At 36.1% G+C, this 23801-nt stretch overlaps 1 protein-coding gene and 1 long non-coding RNA gene across 4 annotated transcripts in view; both read left to right on the forward strand.

Moving 5' to 3' along the window:
• NKAIN2 (sodium/potassium transporting ATPase interacting 2) overlaps positions 1–23801 on the forward strand; it is a 951498-nt gene that overhangs the window by 98806 nt on the left and 828891 nt on the right. The window lies entirely within an intron of this gene.
• Positions 17966–23302, forward strand: LOC140636941 (uncharacterized). Its single transcript, XR_012034209.1, has 4 exons — positions 17966–18187; positions 18810–18972; positions 19865–20073; positions 20939–23302. It is a non-coding gene; the product is annotated as an uncharacterized lncRNA (long non-coding RNA).

Here is a 23801-nt window from a genome sequence, read left to right on the forward strand (position 1 = left end):
TTTCAGTCTTTTTTGTGTTTGTCTCATTTTCCTTTTTTGTTTTTTTCTTAAATTCTATATACGAGTAAAATCATGTAGTATTTGTCTTTCTCTGATTTACTTCACTTAACATTATACACTTTAGGTCCACCTGTATTGTTGGAAATGACAAGATTTCATTCTTTTTATGGCTGAGTAATATTCCATTATATGTATGTGTATATATATATCATATCATATCATATCATATCATATCATATCATATCCATTTCATATAAACACCCCCCCGCACATCTTCTTTATTTATCTGTCAAAGGATTCTTTGGTTGCTTCCATATCTTGGCTATTATAAATAATGCTGCAATAAACATAGGGGTACATATAGTTTTTTTGAATTAGTGTTTTAATTTTCTTTAGGTAAAACTCAACACCAAAACAAATAATCCAATTAAAAAACAGTCAGAAGACCTATCTAGATGTTTTCCCAAAGAAGACATCCAGATGGCCAACAGACACTTGAAGAGATGCTCGGCATAACAAATCATCAGGCAAATCAAAGCCACGATGAGATATTACTTTAAACCTGTCAGAGTGCCTAAACATGAAAACACAGGAAATAACAAATACTGGCAAGTATGTGGAGAAAAAGGAACCCTAATGCACTGTTAGTAGGAATGCAAACTGATGCAACTACTCGGGAACATAATAGAGAAGTTCCTCAAAAACTTAGAAATACCATATGATCCAGTAATTCTGCTACTAGGTATTTACTCAAGGCTTCTTTTTTTTTTTTTTTTTAACAAACTAATATTCTCACTTCCCTCAATTATTTCTCAAGTAGTTTTAAGACTTTCTACTTCCCATAGATTGTCTTCTAATCATCTAAATTTCTACTTACAGCACAGGAATCACAACTAAGACTAATAAATTATTGCAAGGTGAAGTAAGATGATTGCCTTCCATGTGTTGGAAGGGCCTTGCCTGATACTGATGCAGACGTGATACATTAGTTCCCTTCACAATCATATCACATTGAACTTGTAATTACTTAAAGCCCAGGTTTTGTTTTATTTTTTCCATATGAGCTGCTATCAAGTTAGATAATTATATTTCCCATACTTGTGTCATTGATTTTTTTAAAAAATCTAAATGCAGACCTTTATTTTTTTTTATTTTTTTAATTTTTTTTATTTTTTTATGATAGTCACAGAGAGAGAGAGAGAGAGAGAGGCAGAGACATAGGCAGAGGGAGAAGCAGGCTCCATGCACCGGGAGTCCGATGTGGGATTCGATCCTGGGTCTCCAGGATCGCGCCCTGGGCCAAGGGCAGGCGCTAAACCGCTGCGCCACCCAGGGATCCCTAAATGCAGACCTTTAATTATGTTCCTGACCATTTGAAAAAATAAATTTATAGTTCCAGTGATCTCATCCTGCATGCACCTTTGTTCTCCATCCTGGTTTGAGATTCTCTGTAGTTTGACAAGTTTGCTTTCTATTGCTTTCTTAAAAATCACTGATGAAAATACATACATAGAAACGTAAATCACAGAACCCCAAATTACACAGCTTTCCTTCTAACTGCAGATTGATTCATTGGTTGACATTGTTTGGGTACAAAATGTTCAGGTATCGATTCCTGACTCTTGGGGTGTTTTTTATTTTCCTCTGTCTCATCCTTCTACTTTGTCCACAGAATATAATTAGAGACTTAATTAAATGCCTTGTTTAAATTAACAAGCACCACGTCTGCAAGTTTACTTAATCAATTACCTGCTATATTAGAAAATCATCCTCATTGTTGTCATCATCATTGATATCATCATCCATCTTTGAAGTCAATTTACATATGTAAACCCCAGTCTTAGCTGTTAGCAGCTCTCCAGTTCTACATCTCAGAGTAATTTATTTTTAACGATTTTATTTATTTATTCATGAGAGACCCAGAGAGAGAGGCAGGCAGAGGGACACAGGCAGAGGGAGAAGCAGGCTCCCTGCGGGGAGCCTGATGCAGGACTTGATCTCAGGACCCTGGGGTCACGACCTGAACTGAAGGCAGATGCTCAACCACTGAGCCACCCAGGTGCACCTCTCTAAGAGTAATTTTTAACTTGGATTAACCTAGGATTCCATGGCCCAGAATGTCTAAGTTGTCTCCTGGCTTTTTGCTGAGGCCCAACAGGGTTCACTTGTATGGCCACCTTTGCTTCTATCTCCTCTCAGCTGCCTTCATAAACTCAGATGCAAACTGAACACCTTTCCCTGATTCTCCATGAAGTCCACTCAGGCTGAGCCTCCCGGGGGTTTTCAGGTGTAGAGATCTGCACGTACACATTACAGGACTGTGTCACTTTCTGCCACCTTGTTGGCTCAGTCAGGGGCTGTAGCCTATCATTCCCCTCCCACTTGCTCCTCACCTTCTTTCTCCTAATTGCCCAAGGCTTCAGTTTCTTCCTTTCCATTCTGCCTAGCAATTCAGCACTCCCTGGTTGCCACCTGTACCTTGTAGTGTGCCAAATCTGCCAACATTTTTAGTGAATAAACCCTACTATTTACACTCCCTGTGGAGTTGACATTATAAATAATTCAATCTTCGTTGCATATATATTAATTCATTTAATTTGTAGAGAAGATCTGTGGGCTAGGTCTGGGTCTAGCATTTTGCATATTGCTAAACTGAGGTGTAGATAGATAGGTTGGCTTTTGTCAAGATCCCCAGCTAGTTGCTTGTGAATCTAGGTTTGTGACTCAGAGGCATCCGTGTGAGCCATTGAATTAACTCATCCTGTTAGCCTCAGGAGCAGATTTTCTTTCTTCCTTTTCCATCCTGTCTTCAGCTCTCTCTTCATAGGACCACATTGGTTGTCTAGGAACAAGTTTGAAGCCTGGATTCACCCTTCTGGGTCAACCCCCCCCCCCCCCCCGCCCCAAATGGAAATCAGAACATATCTCCTTTCACATATCTTGCAATAGATTATACATGATGGAAAAAGGACAATGTTTTCTGGTTGTTGTTTTTTGTTTTTGTTCTTCTGTTTTTAATTTTAGCCAAGCATTAGTGATGGGGAAGAAAATCTCTACAGTCTAGTTAACCTCTGAGCTTAGTTCTTCAAGCATAGTTTTTGATCTGCAAAAGGAAAGAAAGCAACTTGGAGAATACTTTCTTTAGAGAATTTCCTGGTTTTAAAGGCTTTTGGCTTCTTGCCTAGTCATATTTTCATGTCAGAAGCTGACCATGCTTCAGTTTTTCCCTTTGCAGTGTATCTAAAACAAATTTTAATGAGTCCTCAGGCAGATGGAGGCCTTAAACTAGCAGGGGAACAGCAAAAGAAAAAAAATAGTAATATTTAAAATGATCCACTTAAGTAAAAGATTGGACATATTAATAACTTTTAGCTTTATATTTGATTTAATTTGAGATTTTCTTTAAGAAGATGGAAGAAAAGCACAGCTATGAGAAGTTAAAGTTTTGACCTAACAAGTGTTAATATTATATCATCATTTGGTACTTGTAGTGGATCCATCACTTCCTTGATTGTTTTCTTTTTAAAATCATGTCTTTTATCTTAATATTATTGTTGTTAGTATTTTTTTAAATATTTTATTTACTTATTCATGATAGACATAGAGAGAGAGAGAGAGAGAGAGAGAGAGAGAGAGAGAGGCAGAGACACAGGCAGAAGGAGATGCAGGCTCCGTGCTGGAAGCCCAACGTGGGACCCGATCCCGGGACCCCAGGATCACGCTCTGGGCCAAAGGTGGGAACTAAACCACTGAGCCACCGAGGGATCCCCTGTTCTTAGTATTTTTAATAAGTCTCAGTTCATTTTGAGCTGAAGGACTCCCCAGAAGAACTCTATTAGCTTCTGATTTTATTTATTCCTTCTTTTGTGCTCCTACATTTTTTTTTTAAGTTTTTATTTATTTCAGAGAACGAGCAAAAGAGCACAAGCAGGAGGAGGGGCAGAGGCAGGGGGAAAGGCTTGATCCCAGGACCCCCAGGTCCTGACCTGAACTGAAGGCAGACACTTAACTGATTGAGCCACCCAGGTGCCCTGAGTGCTTCTAACTTTTTATGGCCATATTTTCGTAGGGAGTTTATTAGAAAGCAGGCAATGAAATAACATTATCTTTTTAATGATCTCACTTTTTTTCTCCTTAGGATTATTATTATTTGTTTTTAAGATGTATTTATTTATTTGAGAGAGGGAGCAAGTGTCAGTGGGGGTACTGGCAGAGGGAGAGAAGCTCAAGCTGACTACCCAGTGAGCGCAGATCCCTAGCGCCAGGTAGGGGTGGGGTGGGCTCAGTCCCCTGACCCATGAGATCATGACCTGAGGCACTTAACCAACTGAGCCACCAAAGGACCCCTCCTTAGGATTATTTTTAATTAAACATCTGTTGTCTTTGCAGTTTTAGAAACACTTTATTTCAGTCTCAGTAGCAGGATACAATGTAATATTTTTTGATTTTTTTTTTTTGGAAATGTTTCACAAATTGTAAAATAAGTGGTTCAATATACCAGGCATTTCCTTTGTTTTTAGTTTGTTTGTTTTTTATCCGCAGTTTCAATAAGGGATTTTCTTATTTTCTTAGTGACTTCTGTCATTGTCACAAACAATATTTCCTTAGGAGTCAGAAGTAGATTTATAGTAGACATTTCCCTTCCTGCTGTTCTACATATCAGTCATTTTTCTGCAAAGACAGTGAAAATTTATTGAATAAGAAACTTTGAAACATCACACAATTCTCTTTTTGTGTTGTGAGCATATTTCATGTCTTTGAATGGAGACTTTTGTTCATTTCCATATTATGAACAATGTGCTATTATTATAAACATTCTAAAGCAAGAGTTTCCAGGATACAATTAATTGATAATTTTAGAGAATTGAGAAAAAGAGAAGCTAAGCTAAGCTGATCTTTACTTAGATACAATCCTTTTATTACCCTGGGACATGAAGACATTAAGTAAAGAGATTGATACTAGTTTCTCTTGTATGCTCTTAGTTACATTGAGTAAAGTTTTATTTTAATGGACTGTTAGATAAATTTTAGGAAACTAAAACCATAGAGAATCATCTGTGTCTTGGGGGCACCTGGCTGACTCAGTTTGAAGAGCATGTGACTCTTGATCTAGATGTTGTGAGTTTAAGCCCCACACTGGGTTTAGAGATTACTAAAAAAACAAACTTAAAAAAAAATAGTTATCTATGTTTCCTTAGCATCGTAACGTCACATTTATGGAAATATAAAAGAGTTTAAATACTGAAGGACAAAGTTTATCAAGTGGTAAGTCAGGTGCAAAAATGCACTTGTGAAAAGATGACCCTATGAAAGGTGGAAGTAAGCCACTTAATGAAGCCACTATGCTTACACACATGTGGACATCCATGAAACTACACAAGAAAACTTTATTTTGATAGTGATCATGAGTGGCCATTAGGAATGAAAGTTTCTGTGTTTATACTGCTTCTATGCATCAGAAGTTGGTACCACCCGACCTAAGCAAAGTAAAAAGGGCCAGCTTTAAAAACAGGAATTATGATTTTGCTTTAAAAGAGGAATTCCTGCATCTAGTGTGAGATAGGTGGTTCAACCCCTTCGTTCTCTACATTGTTGATGTGAATTTATTGCACTGCGACTTTCATGTTAAGGGGCATTCTCAAAAGTATGACCTCCCTAATATTGATACTGAGCACCATTTCCAGCCATGCAATTAATCTTAATTAAAGATTAGGAACATTAGCATAAAACCTGGAAGATCAGGAAGTTTTTAGTATCGTCTTGAATCTTACCCTTGCAGAATTAACATCCTGTTTGGGGTTAAAACATTCTAAAAATAAATTTAAAGAAGCTTCAATTTGTTCAAAGGGGTTGTATCTGCTTCATATGCATCCTTCAGTAGTATTCAGGAAACAGCTGTCAGATAAATTATAAAAATACATGATAAACAAAACCAACTCATCTTTTTAATTGATTTTAATCTAACTTCATCTAGGCAGCATAATGCTTTTTCACTGATAGTAGGGTGAATAATATATGTGCAATTACTTAGCAATTCACCATGGCTTAAAAATATGCAGAACCTTCATCTCTTACTAATATAGTCTAATGTGCAAAGTGGCAAATTATTGGTGGGAGCTATTAAAAGTCAACTGGTAACTAGTTGTACTGCTTGTTCCAGTTTAATTTCAAGAAACAAAGGAGGAAACTTGATTACTGGTAGTGTTAGCAATGACTTATGGGAAACTGCAACTGAATAATTTATTGATTAATAGTGACTGGAAGTCATTATCCCCTCATGGTTGTTCAAACAGCTAATGTGAAACAATGCAACTGATGTCTATCATTAAATTCCTGCCTTATTAGTTCTTTCTTAATTGTTGTTTTATTCCTTGCAGTTGAAAATGGAACGTGGATGGGAGCATCATGATTCTAAACTTTTTTCTTTTTTTCTTTTTCTTTTTTTTTTCTTTTTTTTTTTTGCTGATAAACAAAGTGGTTTTCAGTTTTAAATGCCTGCCATAATAAGTATTTTATTTGGCTACCTGAAAAAATAGTACATGTTAAATGATGAAGAATATCAAGATTCTTCAGTCTGATGACGTGCTTTGGTAATATTGGATGTCAAAGGTTAGCTTAGGCTCTTCTCTATGGAAATAGTTGAGAGTGGCCCATGTTAGTTCTGTCTACCACCTAAAAAGAGAAAAAAATGATTCTGGCCGCTCTCATTATCATTTATTTATCTGGTTTTTTTTTAGACTTAGCCCTCTCTCACTTGCTAGCAATTGGCCAAGTTTCTCTTGAATTTTGGACTGCTTACCATGGATTGTCAGAAATACAGTAAGGCTTTAGGATAGCGTTCATAAGGTAGACCTCATTATCTTTATATGTCAGATATTGGAAGTACACAATGGATATAATCAAAGTATAGTAATGTGATTTACCTATTTAATTTTAAACCTGGGTAATAAACACTAATTTAATTACATTCTATCAATATAATAAAAACTCATGCATTGAAACTTGTCAACTGATGATTTTTACCATTAGACTGTACAAGGCTACTCCAATCCATTTTATGGGATTTTCTATGAAGATGACACAAAACAATCAATTAAATGTGTCTGGTTTAGGAACTTAATGTTGCTTTTTTAAAAAAAAATTAATTCCAGTGTAGTTTACATACCACACTGGAATTAAATTATATTAGTGTTATATTGGTGTCAGGTGTACAACACAGTGATTCAGCAGGTCCATGTTGTTCAGTGCTCATCAAAGAGGTGTAGAGTTTTGTTTTCTAACTGATTTGGTCCATAATGAGACTTTGTTGAATAACAACAGGTTATCAGTGTGAAATGGCAGGTTAACTTTGTATATCTGCCATCTTCATATTGATCAAGTATTTATTATCTGCCCGTTTTGTGTACAGAACTTTACCATTATCCTAAGCCTCATAGAATAGACTTACCTAATAGATCCAGTTGGTTGTTTTCCAGGTTACCCTTCTCACACTTTGAAATGTTGAGCTTAGCTTTAAGGATTTCTCTCAGTGTACAAGTAGATCTTCAATATGACACTGAGTATTTTTCACTGAAAGAGTTATATGTGGGAATGTACAAAGAGTCTGTAGTTAAAGAGTTAATAGGCTTTTCACTCAGTGAACGTCCATGAACCTGATATGCATTTGTTTTGGCATTTCAGAAATGACATGCTAAATGAATTCTTGGATGTTGATTAGCAAGCCTGCATCTAAGATTTGCACTCCAATTTTTCTCTTCCTCACATGGATATAAGCCTAACTAGCTGAACTGGAGATAAGAAGGAGTGAACAGGGTGATGGAGGAAACCTGGTGTGACCTGTTTGGGGGTATGTCTTAACATCTGGGCTCAAAAAACCATAATTATATTTTTTCAAAGTCAGTAGTCATGAAATTAATTGTATTATTTACATAATCAGGAATACCTACTGAAAGGGGCCAATAACCATTTTGTAATCTTAAAACACCTAGAAGAATTTCTAGAAAAGTTCATCTATTTCTTTCATGATGACTAATATTTGGGTTCCGATCAAGAATGTGAAGGGTCTGAGTTTGTTTTCCTACTTTCATGCCAGCAGGATAGCCTGCAACAGTTTCATGGCGGATTCTTGCAGAAGGCATGATATTCCTGGATCAGAGACAAAGGCTTTATTACTCACAGTAGAGCAAGTGGCATCAACTTTATTATGCCTCCAAGTGCTTTGGGGATGATACGGATAGGCCCACCCTGTAAACATAATTGGTTTGTATCACAGCTGTGGAATCTTGAGTTTAGGAAATCTGAATCTTTGATAATGGATACTAAGCAAATCTGCTTGAATTTTATTGGGGAGAGCAGCCCTTATCTTGATACTGGACAGTAAACAAACCTGCCCTCTGTTCCCATTAGAGATGCTGTCTTCCCAAGCTGTTTACTATAGGGCGGTTAGTGTCTCTGCCTCATTCTGTACAACAGTGAGAGAGACCCATAGAGATGTAGGTCCTAGTCCTGTGCACTAGAGTTTGTGCTAGTTTATGGTAAGTGATCGTCAGGACTGGCAAGGCTCTCAATGAGATTGCATATTTCTGACTCAGGTAAAATAAAGGAATATATGGAAAACAACACTGCTAGGGATAATCATGCATCAGTTTTGCCAAAAGCTAGTGTTAATACAAGAATATCTTTAACCCCAGATTAAATTAACATGCTCCATCTTACATCAAATGTAAGGGTGCTATTAATCTTTATATATATATATATATATATATATATATGAATATATGTTTCTATCTCCAGATTAAATTAATATTCTTCAGATTAATTTGATATGCTCTAGTTTACATCAAGTATAAGATTGCTATTAATCTTTGACTACATATATGAATATATATTTCTCATTGTTAGCTTAGCATGTGTATCATTATATATACCAAATTAAGATTGATTTTTGGAATTGTTTTCTGCCTTTTCAAACAGTGTGATTTTTTTTTTTTTTCCACAAATTGTTGCTACACATGGTTGTGATTTCCCTTTACTGGTCTGTGTTAACACTAAAAGTACTGAAATTCACAACCCATTATGCAAAGAATCAGTCTAAACTGTTTCTTGAATTATAGAGTAATAAATATAATCTGTGTAAAATTTCCCTTGATCTTTTTTTTCCAATTAGTACTTAAAAAAATTGTTTGCCCTTCTATACCTTTGGATAAGCCTTCAATGATTTTGGTAAATTATATCTCAGTGACATTATCCACCTCAATTATCACCACTTTCTAAGCTCAAGTTAAAAAGCTTCTTTACCAAAAATGTCTCCATTTCCCCACTGCTTTAACCTCATCAGACTTTCATCACCTCCCACAGTATCTGTTTGTATTAAATGAGATTTTATAGTGAAATTTGATATATGCCTATTTGGTAGGTTATAGAAATTTTCATCTGATGATAAGGTTTTGCATCAAAGTGTTTTATGGTAATTTTTTTCCTTTACTCAATAATGGACACCATAGTATTAAGGTTAAATATTCTGGTGAACTGAAAATTATTGACACATATATAGCACCAGCATTTACAATACATTCATAACAAGTTTTCAAGGACTCGAAGGCAAGTATGTTTAAACTAAAGTTGTGATTTGATCTTTCTCTTCTGTTGCATTTAGTCTCTTACTTTGAACTGTAGGGATTTCTACATTATTTTAGAGATTTAAAATATTTGACCAAATCTTCACTTACCCAGTATCACATTTACTATTTGCTCCTTTCTGCTTTTATTATGAGTACTGTCATTTTTACTTTTAAAAGCCTGAATACGAAGTTCATAGGAAAAAGTACTGGTTACTTCTATTTTATGTTTACTAGTGTTGCAAATGAATAGGAATTTTTGTGAACCAAGTTTTCCTATATATCTCCTAAGATAAATTGGTTGCAAGAATTTAAAGTTCATGAGAATATATCATGTTATAAACCTAGAAGAGATCTTAGTAGTGATTCAGCCCAGTGTCTTCAATTTACAAGTGAGGAAATTGGTGGGTCAGATAAGTTGACAGACTGTCCTATGGTTTTCCAGATTATTACACCATAGAGCTAAGACCAGACCCCTGGTCTTCCATTTCTCAGTTCATTGCTGTTTCATAACCATATTATACTGGATCGAATATGACATTATTGTAAAATGTATCACCATTTCACTTATAAGGAAGAAAAAACGCTTTCATTAAATTATGGCAGTTTCATTAATAATATTCCCACCCAAATCATAGATTCGTCACCTGTGTCACTTATTGCTTTGAAATTTGTCCTTCCTTAACCTGAATTGAATTGCATACGAGGCCATCATTTTGCATAAATATCAGACACAAAATATAACATAGCTTCATGTAATTCTTTGTCATGTTTCATTGGGCACATGTTTGTTGCATTATAGGAAAATCAGTAACTGTGGTCATCTCTCCCACAAAGAATGTTTTAGTAAGAGCAAAATTTTATCCTGTTCTTTGTTGCCATTCATTTCAGTATAAACAATGTATTTTTGTCTTAGTGATGAATTGTACTGTAAACATTTTGAAATTATTTTATTTTATTTTATTTATTTTTTAATTGAGCTCTGTACCCAAGATGGGGTTTGAACTCATAAACCTGAGATTAAGAGTTATATGCTCAAAAAAAAAAAAAAAAAAAGAGTTATATGCTCAATGGACTGAACCAGCTAGGAGAACTGAAGATATTTTTTTAGATTAAATTAAATTAAATTAAATTAAATTAAATTAAATAATTAAAATAAATTAAATTTTATCTTATTACTTTTTTCTGAAGATATTTTAAAACAGCAGTTAAATGTAGCACATATTGTAGCAACAAGGCACATGAGGATTTGTTTAGCTATGACCAAGAGCAGGTATTTGCAGCTATGTCATGACTGTCCATTGTATTGGTCTTCCCAGCATTTAAAAGACAGTATTGATAGTAAGAGGTTTCTTGACTTTAGAGATGTTAAAATGTAAACAAAACAAAACAAAAATCTGAGTCTTCCAAATGGTGAAATATGAATATCTCCTTTAGGAGATAATATACCTAATATCTAATATTAGGTATATTATTAATACCTAATATCTCCTGTAGGTTTGCTAGAAGCATGCTTCAGAATATTAATTCTTGAGTAGTATTTTTACAGAACACTTTGTTTATTTACCTATAAAGGCTCCTTACCTCTTGTTAGCCCCTCTAATCAGAGAAATACATCTGGGACTTTTGATTGCATGCATATCCCAATATACTTTTATACTTACCCAAATCTAATAGATGGCTTAGTAAATGCTCCTTGGTACATATGTCCAGAGTATTAACTTTGTGTTTGGTACATTGCTTTTGTCTTGGAAAATTTATTTACATGTAATGAATATCATAAATGACCCTAGATTTCTAAAATTGAGAGTGGTCTGTTCTTCATTATTTTTCAAAATTGAAATATATTTCAAATAAACATGATTTCAAAATCATTAAGCTACTCAAAGCAGTTCCCAGTTATATACCATTTATCTGAATCATGTTGTTGAATATTCAGTAATAAAGAGTTTGATTAGGGTTTTTTTTTTAAGTACCTTAGTTTGGAATATACTGACTGTATGTAGAGGACAGGAATTTAATTTCAAATAAGTTTTCAGACTGTTTCTCACTTACCAAGTCATAATTACTATTTTGACAGTTATGTCTCATAGACCTTTATTTTAATTGCATATGTTAGCAATTCATTTTGGCATGACAGTCTCTGCCATTGTTGTGTTGCTGAATTATGCTTACAGAAACTATGTCAGAAATTCAACATGTGGAGAACAGTAATTAACCTGAATCATCAATTAGCTTTTGTGAATACAGATGTCCTATGAATACACTTTAGTTGTTTTTTTTTTTTTTTTAATTAAGTAAAATCTCACTAACCTGAGTGTCTCTACTACCCCCCCTATTTCTAACCCAACACTAAGTCTTCTTGATTTCCTTCCTAAATATGCTTTGGACCTGTCCTCTTTTATTGGTGCCATGTTACCCTTGTATATTGTAACATTAGCTCTCTCAGCCTGCTTTCTCCCTACACCTGCTCTTAACCCTTGCGATTCATTTCCCACCTTGTAAACAGAAGACTTCATGAATGCAAGTCAGACCTTAACATACCTACTTGCTTGGAGCGAATCAGGGGCTACTGCATTGGAAAAGACTAGCATCCTTGAGGGAGGATTTGATGCCACTACCCTGAGTGTCACTGTGTGCCCTTGTCTATGCCCACAGGCCACATTGATCTTGACAACCATGCTTTTTCCTCCATAAAGCCCTACCTAGAGTATTTTTTCATCTCCACTTAGCTTTTTTTGGCCAGCTCCCTCAGCTTGCGTATCAAGCCCCTGCAAGCATAGCATTGCCTTCCCTGACCACCCAAACCAGATTAGGTCTTCTTTATGTGTTCCCATAGAAACTTGAGTTTGGCCTACATCATTCTCATCAGAAAGTGTGAACATTTATTTTTGTGCTTACTTTCATAAGGTGTCTTTGCTGGAGTATAGTGAATTTTGTATGAGTATTCTCAGCCATTGGCTCAGCAATCTGCAGATACTAAATGTGCAGTAGTTACTATGGGGGGAAAAAAAGAATAATTATACGACAGTGGAATGAGTGATTGTTAAATGTAGGGTAATGTGAAGTTGACTTTTTAAAAGTTTGCCATGAAAAATAGCCTGATCAATACATTGGTCCTTTTATTTTTTTTTACATATTTTTTTAAATTTTTTAAATTTATTTATGATAGGCACACAGTGAGAGAGAGAGAGGCAGAGACACAGGCAGAGGGAGAAGCAGGCTCCATGCACCGGGAGCCCGATGTGGGACTCGATTCCAGGTCTCCAGGATCGCGCCCTGGGCCAAAGGCAGGCACTAAACTGCTGCGCCACCCAGGGATCCCCATTGGTCCTTTTAAACAGCCTTTGAGGAATTTAACAATATGAAGTTTGGAAATGCTCCTAATTAAAAAATGTATCTTATCATATGTGAGTCAGAGACCTTGTATATTTGCTTGGGCACTGCTACTTCCTGGCTGTGTGAAGTTGAGCAATTAATTACCTTCCTGAACCTGCTTCCTGCTCTATGTATTTCTCTGGTTTGTTGTAAAGAGAAAGCAGTGGGGGCTGGGGGTGTGTGAATGATGAAGCAGTGTTTCTAAGGTTTAACTATTTGAGGATGCCAAGCAGATTTTATTTTAATACATCTTTTAAAATAATTTCTAAAATGCCTTTACAATGTTCTGCACTTCGTATTTCCACTAATTGACTATCTTTAAAGTAGTCTAAATTCTAATGTATTTTAGTATTATCGTATGTATTTGTTTCATTAACCAATATTTGTATTGAGGACAGTGCATTCAGTGCGTGTTCTTAAATCTAGAAGTTTCAGCTCACCTGAGAAAGAGCTCATAATGATATAAAATAAAACTTTAAGTTGAAGATTCTCTCTGCTGTGTCATACAAAATCCTTATTAAAATTTTCAGATCTTGCAGCAGCTAATAGATAGTCATGTAGATTATAGTGGACATTTTTAAACTCAGTACAGGGACTTTTTAGATTATATATATATATATAATAATATATTATATATCATATGTATATTTAATTATATATATATCTTATATACATGGTCCACATGTTGATTAGGCATTATCTAGATTATCAGGTTTACATTTTGTGTGCATGTATGCTATATTATACACGTATTTTAATATTTTTATAAATACACATTAAGTACAAGATATATGAATACACTTTTCTTTTAAAGCCTTAAACATTGTAAACCTCCTTCTGATTCTGCCCATGCAGAATATCTTATATACAAATTTGGAGAAGCATTTGGAGTGCCTCTTTGATGAATTAATCTTTATCTTTAGTGTTTTACACTAATAGTTTACAGCAATAAGGAGTGCTTACGTGTGTATTACAGTAAGATAGTCTTATACATATATCCCTAGGATATATTTTCTCAAGAAAGCATCAAGCACTTGACATACATTTTTTACTGAATATTTTCTACATTCCAGGTTAAAGTTTATAGCTTTAAGTTACATAATAGTAAATTAGACACTAAGTAAAATTAGCCAATATCCATAACCTCCTGGATTGTCTGGAATCATGAAAGTTCAATAGCTCCTTTCCCCAAAATATTGGGAAGTAGACACTTTTCTTGCTTATTAAACTAACTCTCATATTTACCTCTAATTATTAAAGGTAAAGTAAATTAAAGACTTTTTATTGCTGAGATAGATGATCTTTTTCCCGTGTCAAAGATAATCTTGAAAGAAATATAGGCCTAATGATTGGATTTCAGATACAACGTGTATTTTGTAATACATCGTAATACATGTATTTTGATGTTTGTGTGTATGTAATGCCATTTATGACATACTTTAGTAAATCATAGCATTTAAACCTGAGTCCACTTCAGTTTGATTCAAGTTACCAAAAGTTTCGAGCCTAAATTTTATGTTTAAAATATATTTGCTCTATTCCAAATGGGATGTGTGTTTTTTTAAGGCATTGAGTTCAGATTTGTTTCTTTTAGTGAATACTGTATTGATCTTTGCTCATTCCCTCATGAGTATCTGTTAAAGGATCCCTTAACTACTGTGAGTTAGCTTAACACTACTTATAGAAGAGGTTATGTTTTTACTTATTTGTATTATCCCTCATTAAAATGGGTGGATTTCTTAGACATCCCAAGGTTTGTGCAATTACTGAATCCAATATCAGTAGCGCCGCCAGTGCAGGCCTGTGCATCGTGCCATTCCTGGTCCTAATGGTTAACTTCATGAAGATAGTCATGAAAACATTGTTGCAGAAGTTAGGGCTTGGGGGAACCACACATATTCACCCAGGTTAAATTACTCCCCAACTCGTCCAACATCACTTCCTAACATGTCAGTAATGGTCGAAAATGGGCTACATTATAGGAATCGATAGAAACCGATGAAACATGGAAACTAATAGTACTTAACATCAACCATTTTAGTTGAGGAAACAAAGCAGGGAACCATGTTTTTATTGACCATACTGGAAATAATTTAAGGAATGCTTTGTTCTTTTATAACTGGCTGGAGTTACTAAAAGAGAAGAGAAAGTACTTTTAACTTTTCTTATGTGATTGCAATTTTTATGATTATAGATTACTCTTCATGAAATAGAATTAATATCATAATTCTTTCCATCTCCAAAATGATTTTGTAAGACAGGTGGCATTATTCAAAAGTGGATGCTTACTATGTGTATTAGGCCATGCTGAATGCTTTTACGTATATTATTTCATTTCATCTTTACAGGAACCCTCTGTATTAGTCTGCTATGGCTGCTGTAACAAAATACCACAGACTGCGTGGCTTACATAATAGAAATTTATTTTTTCCATACTTCTGGAGGCTGGAAGTCTGATATCCATGGCCAGCATGATTGGCTTCGGGTGAGGGCTCACTTCCTGTTTTATAGACTGCTGCCTTCTGTCTGTGTCATTATGTCTCTCTTTTAGAGACACTAATCTTACTGGACCGGAGCCCCACACCTATACCCTCTTTATGCTTATTACTTCTGGAGATGCCCCATCTCCAAGTACCTCCACACTGGGGGTTAGGGCTTCAACATGTTAAATTTTGGGGGATACAAATACTCATTCCGTAACACCCTCTGAAGTAGGTTCTAATTGTCTCCAGTTTGCAGAAGAGGCAGTTGATGAAGATACAGAGTTTGGTGATTTGCCAGGTGCCCCATGATAGTAGATGTTAGAGCTCGGATTCAAACCCAGGCTATCTCACTCACATCTCATGCCCTTCATCATATTTCATCCTCTGCTTTATCCCAAGGAAACATAGAAAAGGTAAAAAGAGTAGAGACATTTGTGATAGGAGTAATGGATGAGGAAAGAGGACTTAGAAGAGTCAGATGTCTTATGTACAGTTGCAGGACTTGTGAAATGGCTCTGATCTAGAAGGTACTTGGTCATGCTTTCTGAATTTCCTATGTGACCTACCTCTGTCAGTTAGTTGTAAATCAGCCTGCCTCAGAGGAGAGTCTGTTACAGATTCTCAAGCCCATCTCACACTTACTGGATCAGAATCTCTGGGTGGCTGGCAGTCTGGGCCTGCATTTTGAAAGTTTCTCAGATGCTTCATGTGTGTTCTGAGGTTTGAGAATTGCTGCTTCTCAAAGGGTCATCCAGTTCAATTTAGGTCATCCAGTTCAATTTAGTCATAGGTTTGATATTGACCCTTGTTGGGGTGATGCACTGGCTATGTTTAAGCTCTAGCTCAATGAGAAAAGGTGGACATGCACCAACCTCTTCAAAGAAAGCTCTCCAAGGAGAATATGTTCTAGTTTTAGGTAATCAGTTCCTACTGCCAGCATTTTCTCCTTGTGTCTTTTTCACTGTTTGCCTTGGATATTTTCCCAGTCCCATGATCTGGCTCCATTTCCTGGTTGCCATCTTGATACGTCATTTGTCCACCCACTCCCATCTTCCCTACAAAGTGCACTGACTTTACTGTATGACACCTTTCCTTTCTTTTTTTTTTTTTTTGACACCTTTCCTTTCTTACAGGAAAAGTGTTATATGCAGAATAGCACATACTGATATCTTGCATATCATAAAAGAATGTAGGATATCATGCACCGCTTCACTCGGGACAGATTCCCTTGTCCTCTTCTTTCTAACTTAGCCATTTTTTTTTTTTTTATACCTAAGAGAGTAGTAAGTCATTTACCTGGCTTGATTTGAGGAGCACTGACAGGCCCACCCAACTCAACATTATTTGAAAGTCTAATTTCTGCAATGGACTACTCACATTGCATGGAGCAGTATTTCCAAGATAGACATCAAAGTTCCACGGTCACTTTTGATTATGAAACCCTTCAGTTTGCTCTCCATCTTAGAGGTGGTAAACAGTGCACATCTGGCATAGTAAATGTTCTAAAAGGAAAATAATTAATTCAGTGTAGACAAATCCACCAATCTCCAAAGTCATTTGATCCCGGAACACATGTTTTCTGCATAGTTCTGTTGATGTTCTGAGGAATTAATGTACTGTGGACACATTTTAGGACTGCTACGCTCCACTGGTGTGATTTGCAGTACTGGTTGAGGCTTAATTTCCCAAAAATCTATTTAAAAATACCAGCAATTTGCCTGGGGCAGAGGGGGCAGGGGTCTCTAAATACCTTGGAAAATTTTTTATCACACAGAGAGTTTATTTTTATTTTTTATTTTTTATTTTTTTTTAATTTTTATTTATTTATGATAGTCACAGAGAGAGGGGCAGAGACATAGGCAGAGGGAGAAGCAGGCTCTATGCAGGGAGCCCGACGTGGGATTCGATCCCGGGTCTCCAGGATCGCGCCCTGGGCCAAAGGCAGGCGCCAAACCGCTGCGCCACCCAGGGATCCCTCACACAGAGAGTTTAAAAGCTTAGCTAGCAGAGAGTACGGAATAGGAACTCCCCTTGATATACTGACATATCAAGTATATATGTTTTTTTAAAGATTTTATTTATTTATTCATGAGAGACACAGACTGAGAGAGAGAGAGAGAGAGGCAGAGACAGGAGAGGGAGAAGCAGGCTCCATGCCTGGAACCCGACGTGGGACTCGATCCTGGGTCTCCAGGATCAGGCCCTGGGCTGAAGGCGGTGCTAAACTGCTGAGCCACCCGGGCTGCCCGAGTATATATGTTTTGAAATGAGAAAGACAGGGGATCCCTGGGTGGCGCAGCGGTTTAGCGCCTGCCTTTGGCCCAGGGCGCGATCCTGGAGACCCGGGATCGAATCCCACGTCGGGCTCCCGGTGCATGGAGCCTGCTTCTCCCTCTGCCTATGTCTCTGCCTCTCTCTCTCTCTCTATGTCTATCATAAATAAATAAATCTTAAAAAAAAAAAAAAAAAAAAAAAAAAAAAGAAATGAGAAAGACAGCATGGAAGAACCAGAATGGAATGTTGGGTGTAACTGGGGTCATTGTGATGTTCTTGAATGAACTCTAATATAGTTGGGAGGGAACACATGAATGGAGAAGATGAAAGAAAGATAGATATGAAGATGGGGTATTTGAAAGCAGATTTTATGTCCTTCAAAAAATTTTTTTAGCTGCTACACCTATCAGGAAGATAGAAAACTGAAATCTAGAGGTAAGGGTGTATGTGTGTGTGTGTGTGTCAGACTTCAAATGACTAACCCTAATCATCTCAGGGCTCTGTACTCATGATATCAATGGCATAGTCATATCTAAAACTTTCTAAAATTGTGAAGTTACTAAGCAAGAGGTCTAATACCCTGCTGTGTGTGAAGATAGGAACCGCCATAGATTAGAACACGTGGAACTTTTATTTTTATTCTTACTTTCAAGTCTTTCATTTTTTATTAATGTTCTTAGAGCCTCTTTCTCTGAAGACATACTTTGAAACTTTCCGTAAAGTTTTTTAAGAGACAAACTCTCTAATAAATTGAACAAAAGCAGGTGAGCTTGGATTTCATCCCCTTTTCATTTTCCTATTGGAATATAGATAATAGAATTCATGTGTGCTTAGGTTGTGACTATCCTGCTCGCATCCCCTATTGGCAAATATAGTTTTTTCGAAGCCGATATATATATACCTATATCCTAAGAACACTGCCTGAATTTTACATTGAAATCACAAATCATCCACAGAATGTATATGTTGGGCAGAAACTCTAAAACGTGTTAAACTCTGTCTAAAAGTTCATAGTAAAACTGAGCAATTGAAATTTCTCTATATTTGCATTTGTCAGAGCACCATGTAGGAAAGGCCATTCCCAACCTGGTTTTCAATTTGGCTCATCTTGCTTCTCTGAGAATCTGCTTGTGGGTCTATTTCCTTTTCCACATCCCTTCACATGTCTCCACATTGTCACTCTGTTCATCAAAGCCCGCCCTCAGGAAAGGAGCTGCCGTGTGAGTCCATAATAAGTATTAATAACTGATTTGGCTGAACGTATTACAGGAGGAGCTCATTATACTTTATTAATGTTAATCCTTGATTCTTAGTGAATTAAGTTCTCATTGTAGAGTATCATCTACCAGCAATGTTTAGGGAAAGTAAGGCTTCAGTGTATGCTGGAACCAGCTGCTACCAGCTCACAAGAAATTATTGTTACATTTTTCAGAATTGTGAGCTGGTTGTTCAATGAATGCCATTATTGAAAATTAAACTCTACAAACTTACAGTTAAGTAAATCATATTAAAAACAAAGTTCACTTTCCAAGCTAGTTATGTCCTGGTTTTACTACTACATCTCAATCACATCCATGCTCTTGGTATTTTCATCCGTTGTGTCAGTGGGATGTGTGACTACATATCCTGTCCCAACTCTGCCCAAGTGGCATTATATTGGTAGTTTGGAAATGGCAATGGTATGTGTATTTACACCATGGGAATGATCAAATCAGAGTTTAGTTGATTGTTTCGCTGACTTTCCAGACTTAAGAATATGTTAACAATGCTGATGGACCCTGAAAGTGTGCTAGAGCTATAGGTTTGACATTGTTTTAGTAGCACAGTGACGGAGAAGATATCCCCTTTGTATGTAAACGATTATCCAATTCAGCAACAGAGTCACTCATATCATTCTGACACAAATATCCTTTATTTCGTTTTCTCCATATTCTTTGAAGTAAAAGAAAATAACCAGCATTCATGATGGAAATGCCCTGTTCATCCAGGGCAACCACAGGTTAATTACTGGGATGGTTAATTTAATATATCAAAGAGGCGGGGCTATGGTACCCAGATAATGGATCAAATGTTATTCTAGAAGTTTCTGTGAAGTTTTTTTTTTTTTTTTAGATGAGATTAGCATTTAAATCAGTAGATTTTGAGTAAAGCACAATGCCCTCCATAATGCGAGTGGACCATATCCAGTCAATGAAGGTCTTATTGAAAAAAACAAAACTGACCTTTCCCAAAGAAGAACTTCTACCTGCAGACTGACCTCAGACTGTAGCATCAGTTCTTCCTGCGGCATCCAACCCATCAGCCTATCCTGCAGATTCTGGGTATGTCAGCCTTTATAATTATGTAGCCAATTCCTTAAAATAACTCTTTCATATATGTGCATGTATACATATTATATGTATAGCTGCATGATACACAGACACACATATCCCATTGCTTCCATTTCTCTGGAGAGCTACTGATTCAAAAGTTTAGTAAAACAAACAGTTATGTACCAATCAACTGGCTATAGGGAATTTGGAATAAATGGCAATATAAATTTAAAAGTTATCTGTGAGTTGTGTGCTACACTTTCTATATAGAACTAACATTGATCAAAAACTTAAATATGTGTATATGTGCATACACTTTCTTTCTCAGAAATCCAGGTGTTACATACTGAGCATCAGACCTCCGACAAGAGAGCGTATGAGTTCTTTTAATCATATTGTCTCCATGTAGATGTGATTTCATGTTTCCCTAGTTACTTATCAAACATTTAATGTAGGGACAGAAAAAATCCTATCTATTATATTCGTGCTATTTGAAAGACAGATATGAAATTTTTGCTTTCTGAATGTGGAACGACTAATATTAATTGCGATGTGTTTTTTTTTAATGCAAAACTCCCGAAAGTAATTAACTGTGGTTTAATAAATATAATATTTTTGCAAACAATGCCATTCAGATACTTCTGCTGCAAAGACAAAGTTCATATGTGAATAACTGCAGGTGGTTCAGTGTTCAAAGCCTTTGAAAACACTTGAACATTGAAGCCTACGTGGTATTTTATCTCCTGAAGAGAGAGAGAGCTTGAGTGGATTCCACAGTTGTTTGAAGTTTGTAGTTTCATAATGCCCCAGCATTTCAAATTCAAGATTTAATAATCTCTCACCTGCTAAATCATCAAATGCCCTTTCATTACAGGATGCTGTAGTACCGTTCATTTCAATGGCAGCCCTGGGATAATATCGTCTTAAGCCATTGAGAGTGATAAAGAACCTGCAGAGCAGCAGGGGGAAAAAAAGCAAGCAAGCAAGAGCCTGTATGGATTTAATATGTTTTTGCTCCTTCAAAAAAGGCAGAATATTAACTTTAATTGATACAGTTACTCATTTTTTTCAACCTGCAGCATTACATTACATAATGTGGAAAATAAAAAGGATATGCAAAGTAGCAGCAAGCCCTTGTATGAACGGCGCTTTCTTAATGTTCAGTTATTGATTTTCTTTGCATGACTTGACTTTGCAATGAATATGATGGAAAGACAAAATCAATATGAAACGAAATTTACATAAGGGGTATTTTCTGTGTGGTACAGATTTTATACATCTCCAGACTGTATAGGTTTGTCTTTGTGAAGCAGTTTATAAAGAAGTACATGGAGTCAGTGGCAATAACCATATAGCAGAATAAGTACGTTATTTCTAGAATGGTGGCAATAGAGTCCTGCTCTAGAATTGTTGCTTTATAATTCTGACAGGTTTTATTATTTTATTTTATTTTATTTTTATTTTCGACAGGTTTTAAATTGAACTAATTTGGGGTGTATACTTCTCTACCTTAAGCCCATACCTTAAGCCAGTGCCCCAACCACCTGGCCCACAGCATCATTGTTTTCTCCATTACATCCCAACTAAGAATAAGGAAAACAATTCATATTCCTTCAAACTTCATATAATACCACATTTATATTTTGGCTACAGCTGTTAATTATAAGAGGTTCAGATAGGACCACATTATTTTGCTTCACTAACCCCCTTTGCCTATGAAGATAACTATAATGAACAAAGCAGGAAATTTGCCGCTTCTGTGGCATTACTCAAGTCATCATTTCAGAAGCTGTGAAAGAAAACAGAAATGGAAAAAAACACATGTATGTATATACATAGGAGTGGGGTTTCTAGTTCTTCTCCACTTTTACTCATAAGCACTTGGAATGTGACCGTGTGGTGGCCGTGGTAAGAGTAAATGGATGAGCAGCTAAAATTTGTTCTGCTGTAATACTGCTTGCTCTTTGTGGGGGTGAGAGTGAGGATGAATTATCAGGGTAGAGGGAAAACACCAAAAATTAGTAGCTTAAATGAGAAATGAGGCCCGACTAACAGAGAAATTCAAAAAGGAAAGGAAATCACAGCATCATTGGAATTTTGAAAGTCAGCCAGTCTGAATGCCTATCTGCAAAGCGCTGCCTTCTTTAACGACCAGTGGAAATGGGCAGAGCTTTGGGGGCACACCCAACTTTTAGAGACAGCCCATCTACGTTGTACAGCTAGTTTCTAATTTGTTTCATACATAAAAGCAAAGCTCTGTTCTCCCATAACTTGTACTTAATTCTGTGATTCTAGAGTAATTTTCTGGCTCTGGATATAATCAGCAGATGATTTGCGCATTAATTGATTCACCCCCTCAGTTATAGAGTCAATATTTAATGAATATCTATAGTGTGTTAGGAATTATGCCAGGTGCTGACTATATCTAGCTCTTTTTCTATAGGAAAGTACTTCAAATATTTGAAGTCCTATAGCCCTGAAAATACTTCTTTAATTTCTCAGATGACATAATTCCATGTCTTTCACTGTTCTCGTCTCTCTCTTCTCTTTGCATCTGGTAATGGGATGGAAAGGTGAAGATGATCACTGAAATTACCTAATAAGAGGAAAACTTCTTTTTTCAGTACCTATATAGTATGCCTTCTTACTGCAGGGAGCCATATATGAGAAACCCAAAATCTGGTTTCATCATTTTGTGGCCATTATCTCATTGTTTTGCTTTTAGAATTGCCTAATTGTGATGAATTTTAGTAGTTTATAAATTATTACTCAGTAATTTTGTTTCAAGGTGTATGACTATTATGTAGTGCCCATTAATTTGTCTTAGGGTTTTTGACTTGACTTTACAGAAACACCTGTCTAAATGTTTCCCTTTTTTTAAACCAGAGTGAACTTGTCCAGCAATTTAATTTTCTTTTTCTCAAGAGATTTGAAAAAATTAAATATTCTTAGCTGAAGGCAACTCATTTATGTAATTACCCAAGTTTCTGAACTCCTTAGCTATTATTATTTTATTTTAAATTCATGCTATATATATTCTAAGAAAAACTATCTGTGAAAATGAGAAATGGAGAGCTTATAGACAGGCTGTGAAAATAAGTCTTTCCTTGGATTAAGTCTTATCTGTATGTGTTGTAAATTGTTGGGGAATGATCTGTTTTACATATGACAATTCTGTTGGTCTTTAATAACTTCTTTTCTTAAAAGATTTTATTTATTTATTCATGAGAGACACGGAGAGAGAGAGAGAGAGAGAGAGAGGCACAGACACAGGCAGAGGGAGAAGCAGGCTCCATGAAGGGAGCCTGATATGGGACTCGATCCTGGGTCTCCAGGATCACGCCCTGGGCCGAAGACAGGCGCTAAACCACTGAGCCACCCAGGGATCCCCAAGTCTTTAATAACTTATTGGTGCTTATTGATTTTGTGGAACTCTGTCAAGATCTGAGAACTCCATACATAGTGGAGTAATACTGTAAGCCTTACAATATTTTCCATCATCTCCTTGTTGGGTGCCTAGTTCTGGTATTTCCTTACAGCTTTTGGTACATTTTGGAAGCAGGGAAAGAGCAACTGATATTATAGAATAACATGCTTTCCTCACAATAGCATCTGGATATTTATAGGGTTGATGAGGCTTACTTTCTTTAATGTGTATGGATTATAGTGCATAGGAGTCCAGTCTTTGTTGTTTGCTCAGTAATATTTTTCAATTATTCCTTTTCCTGAGAGTATGT

The sequence above is a fragment of the Canis lupus genome, chromosome 1, assembly GCF_048164855.1.
Source record: "Canis lupus baileyi chromosome 1, mCanLup2.hap1, whole genome shotgun sequence".
Classification (NCBI taxonomy): Eukaryota; Metazoa; Chordata; class Mammalia; order Carnivora; family Canidae; genus Canis; species Canis lupus.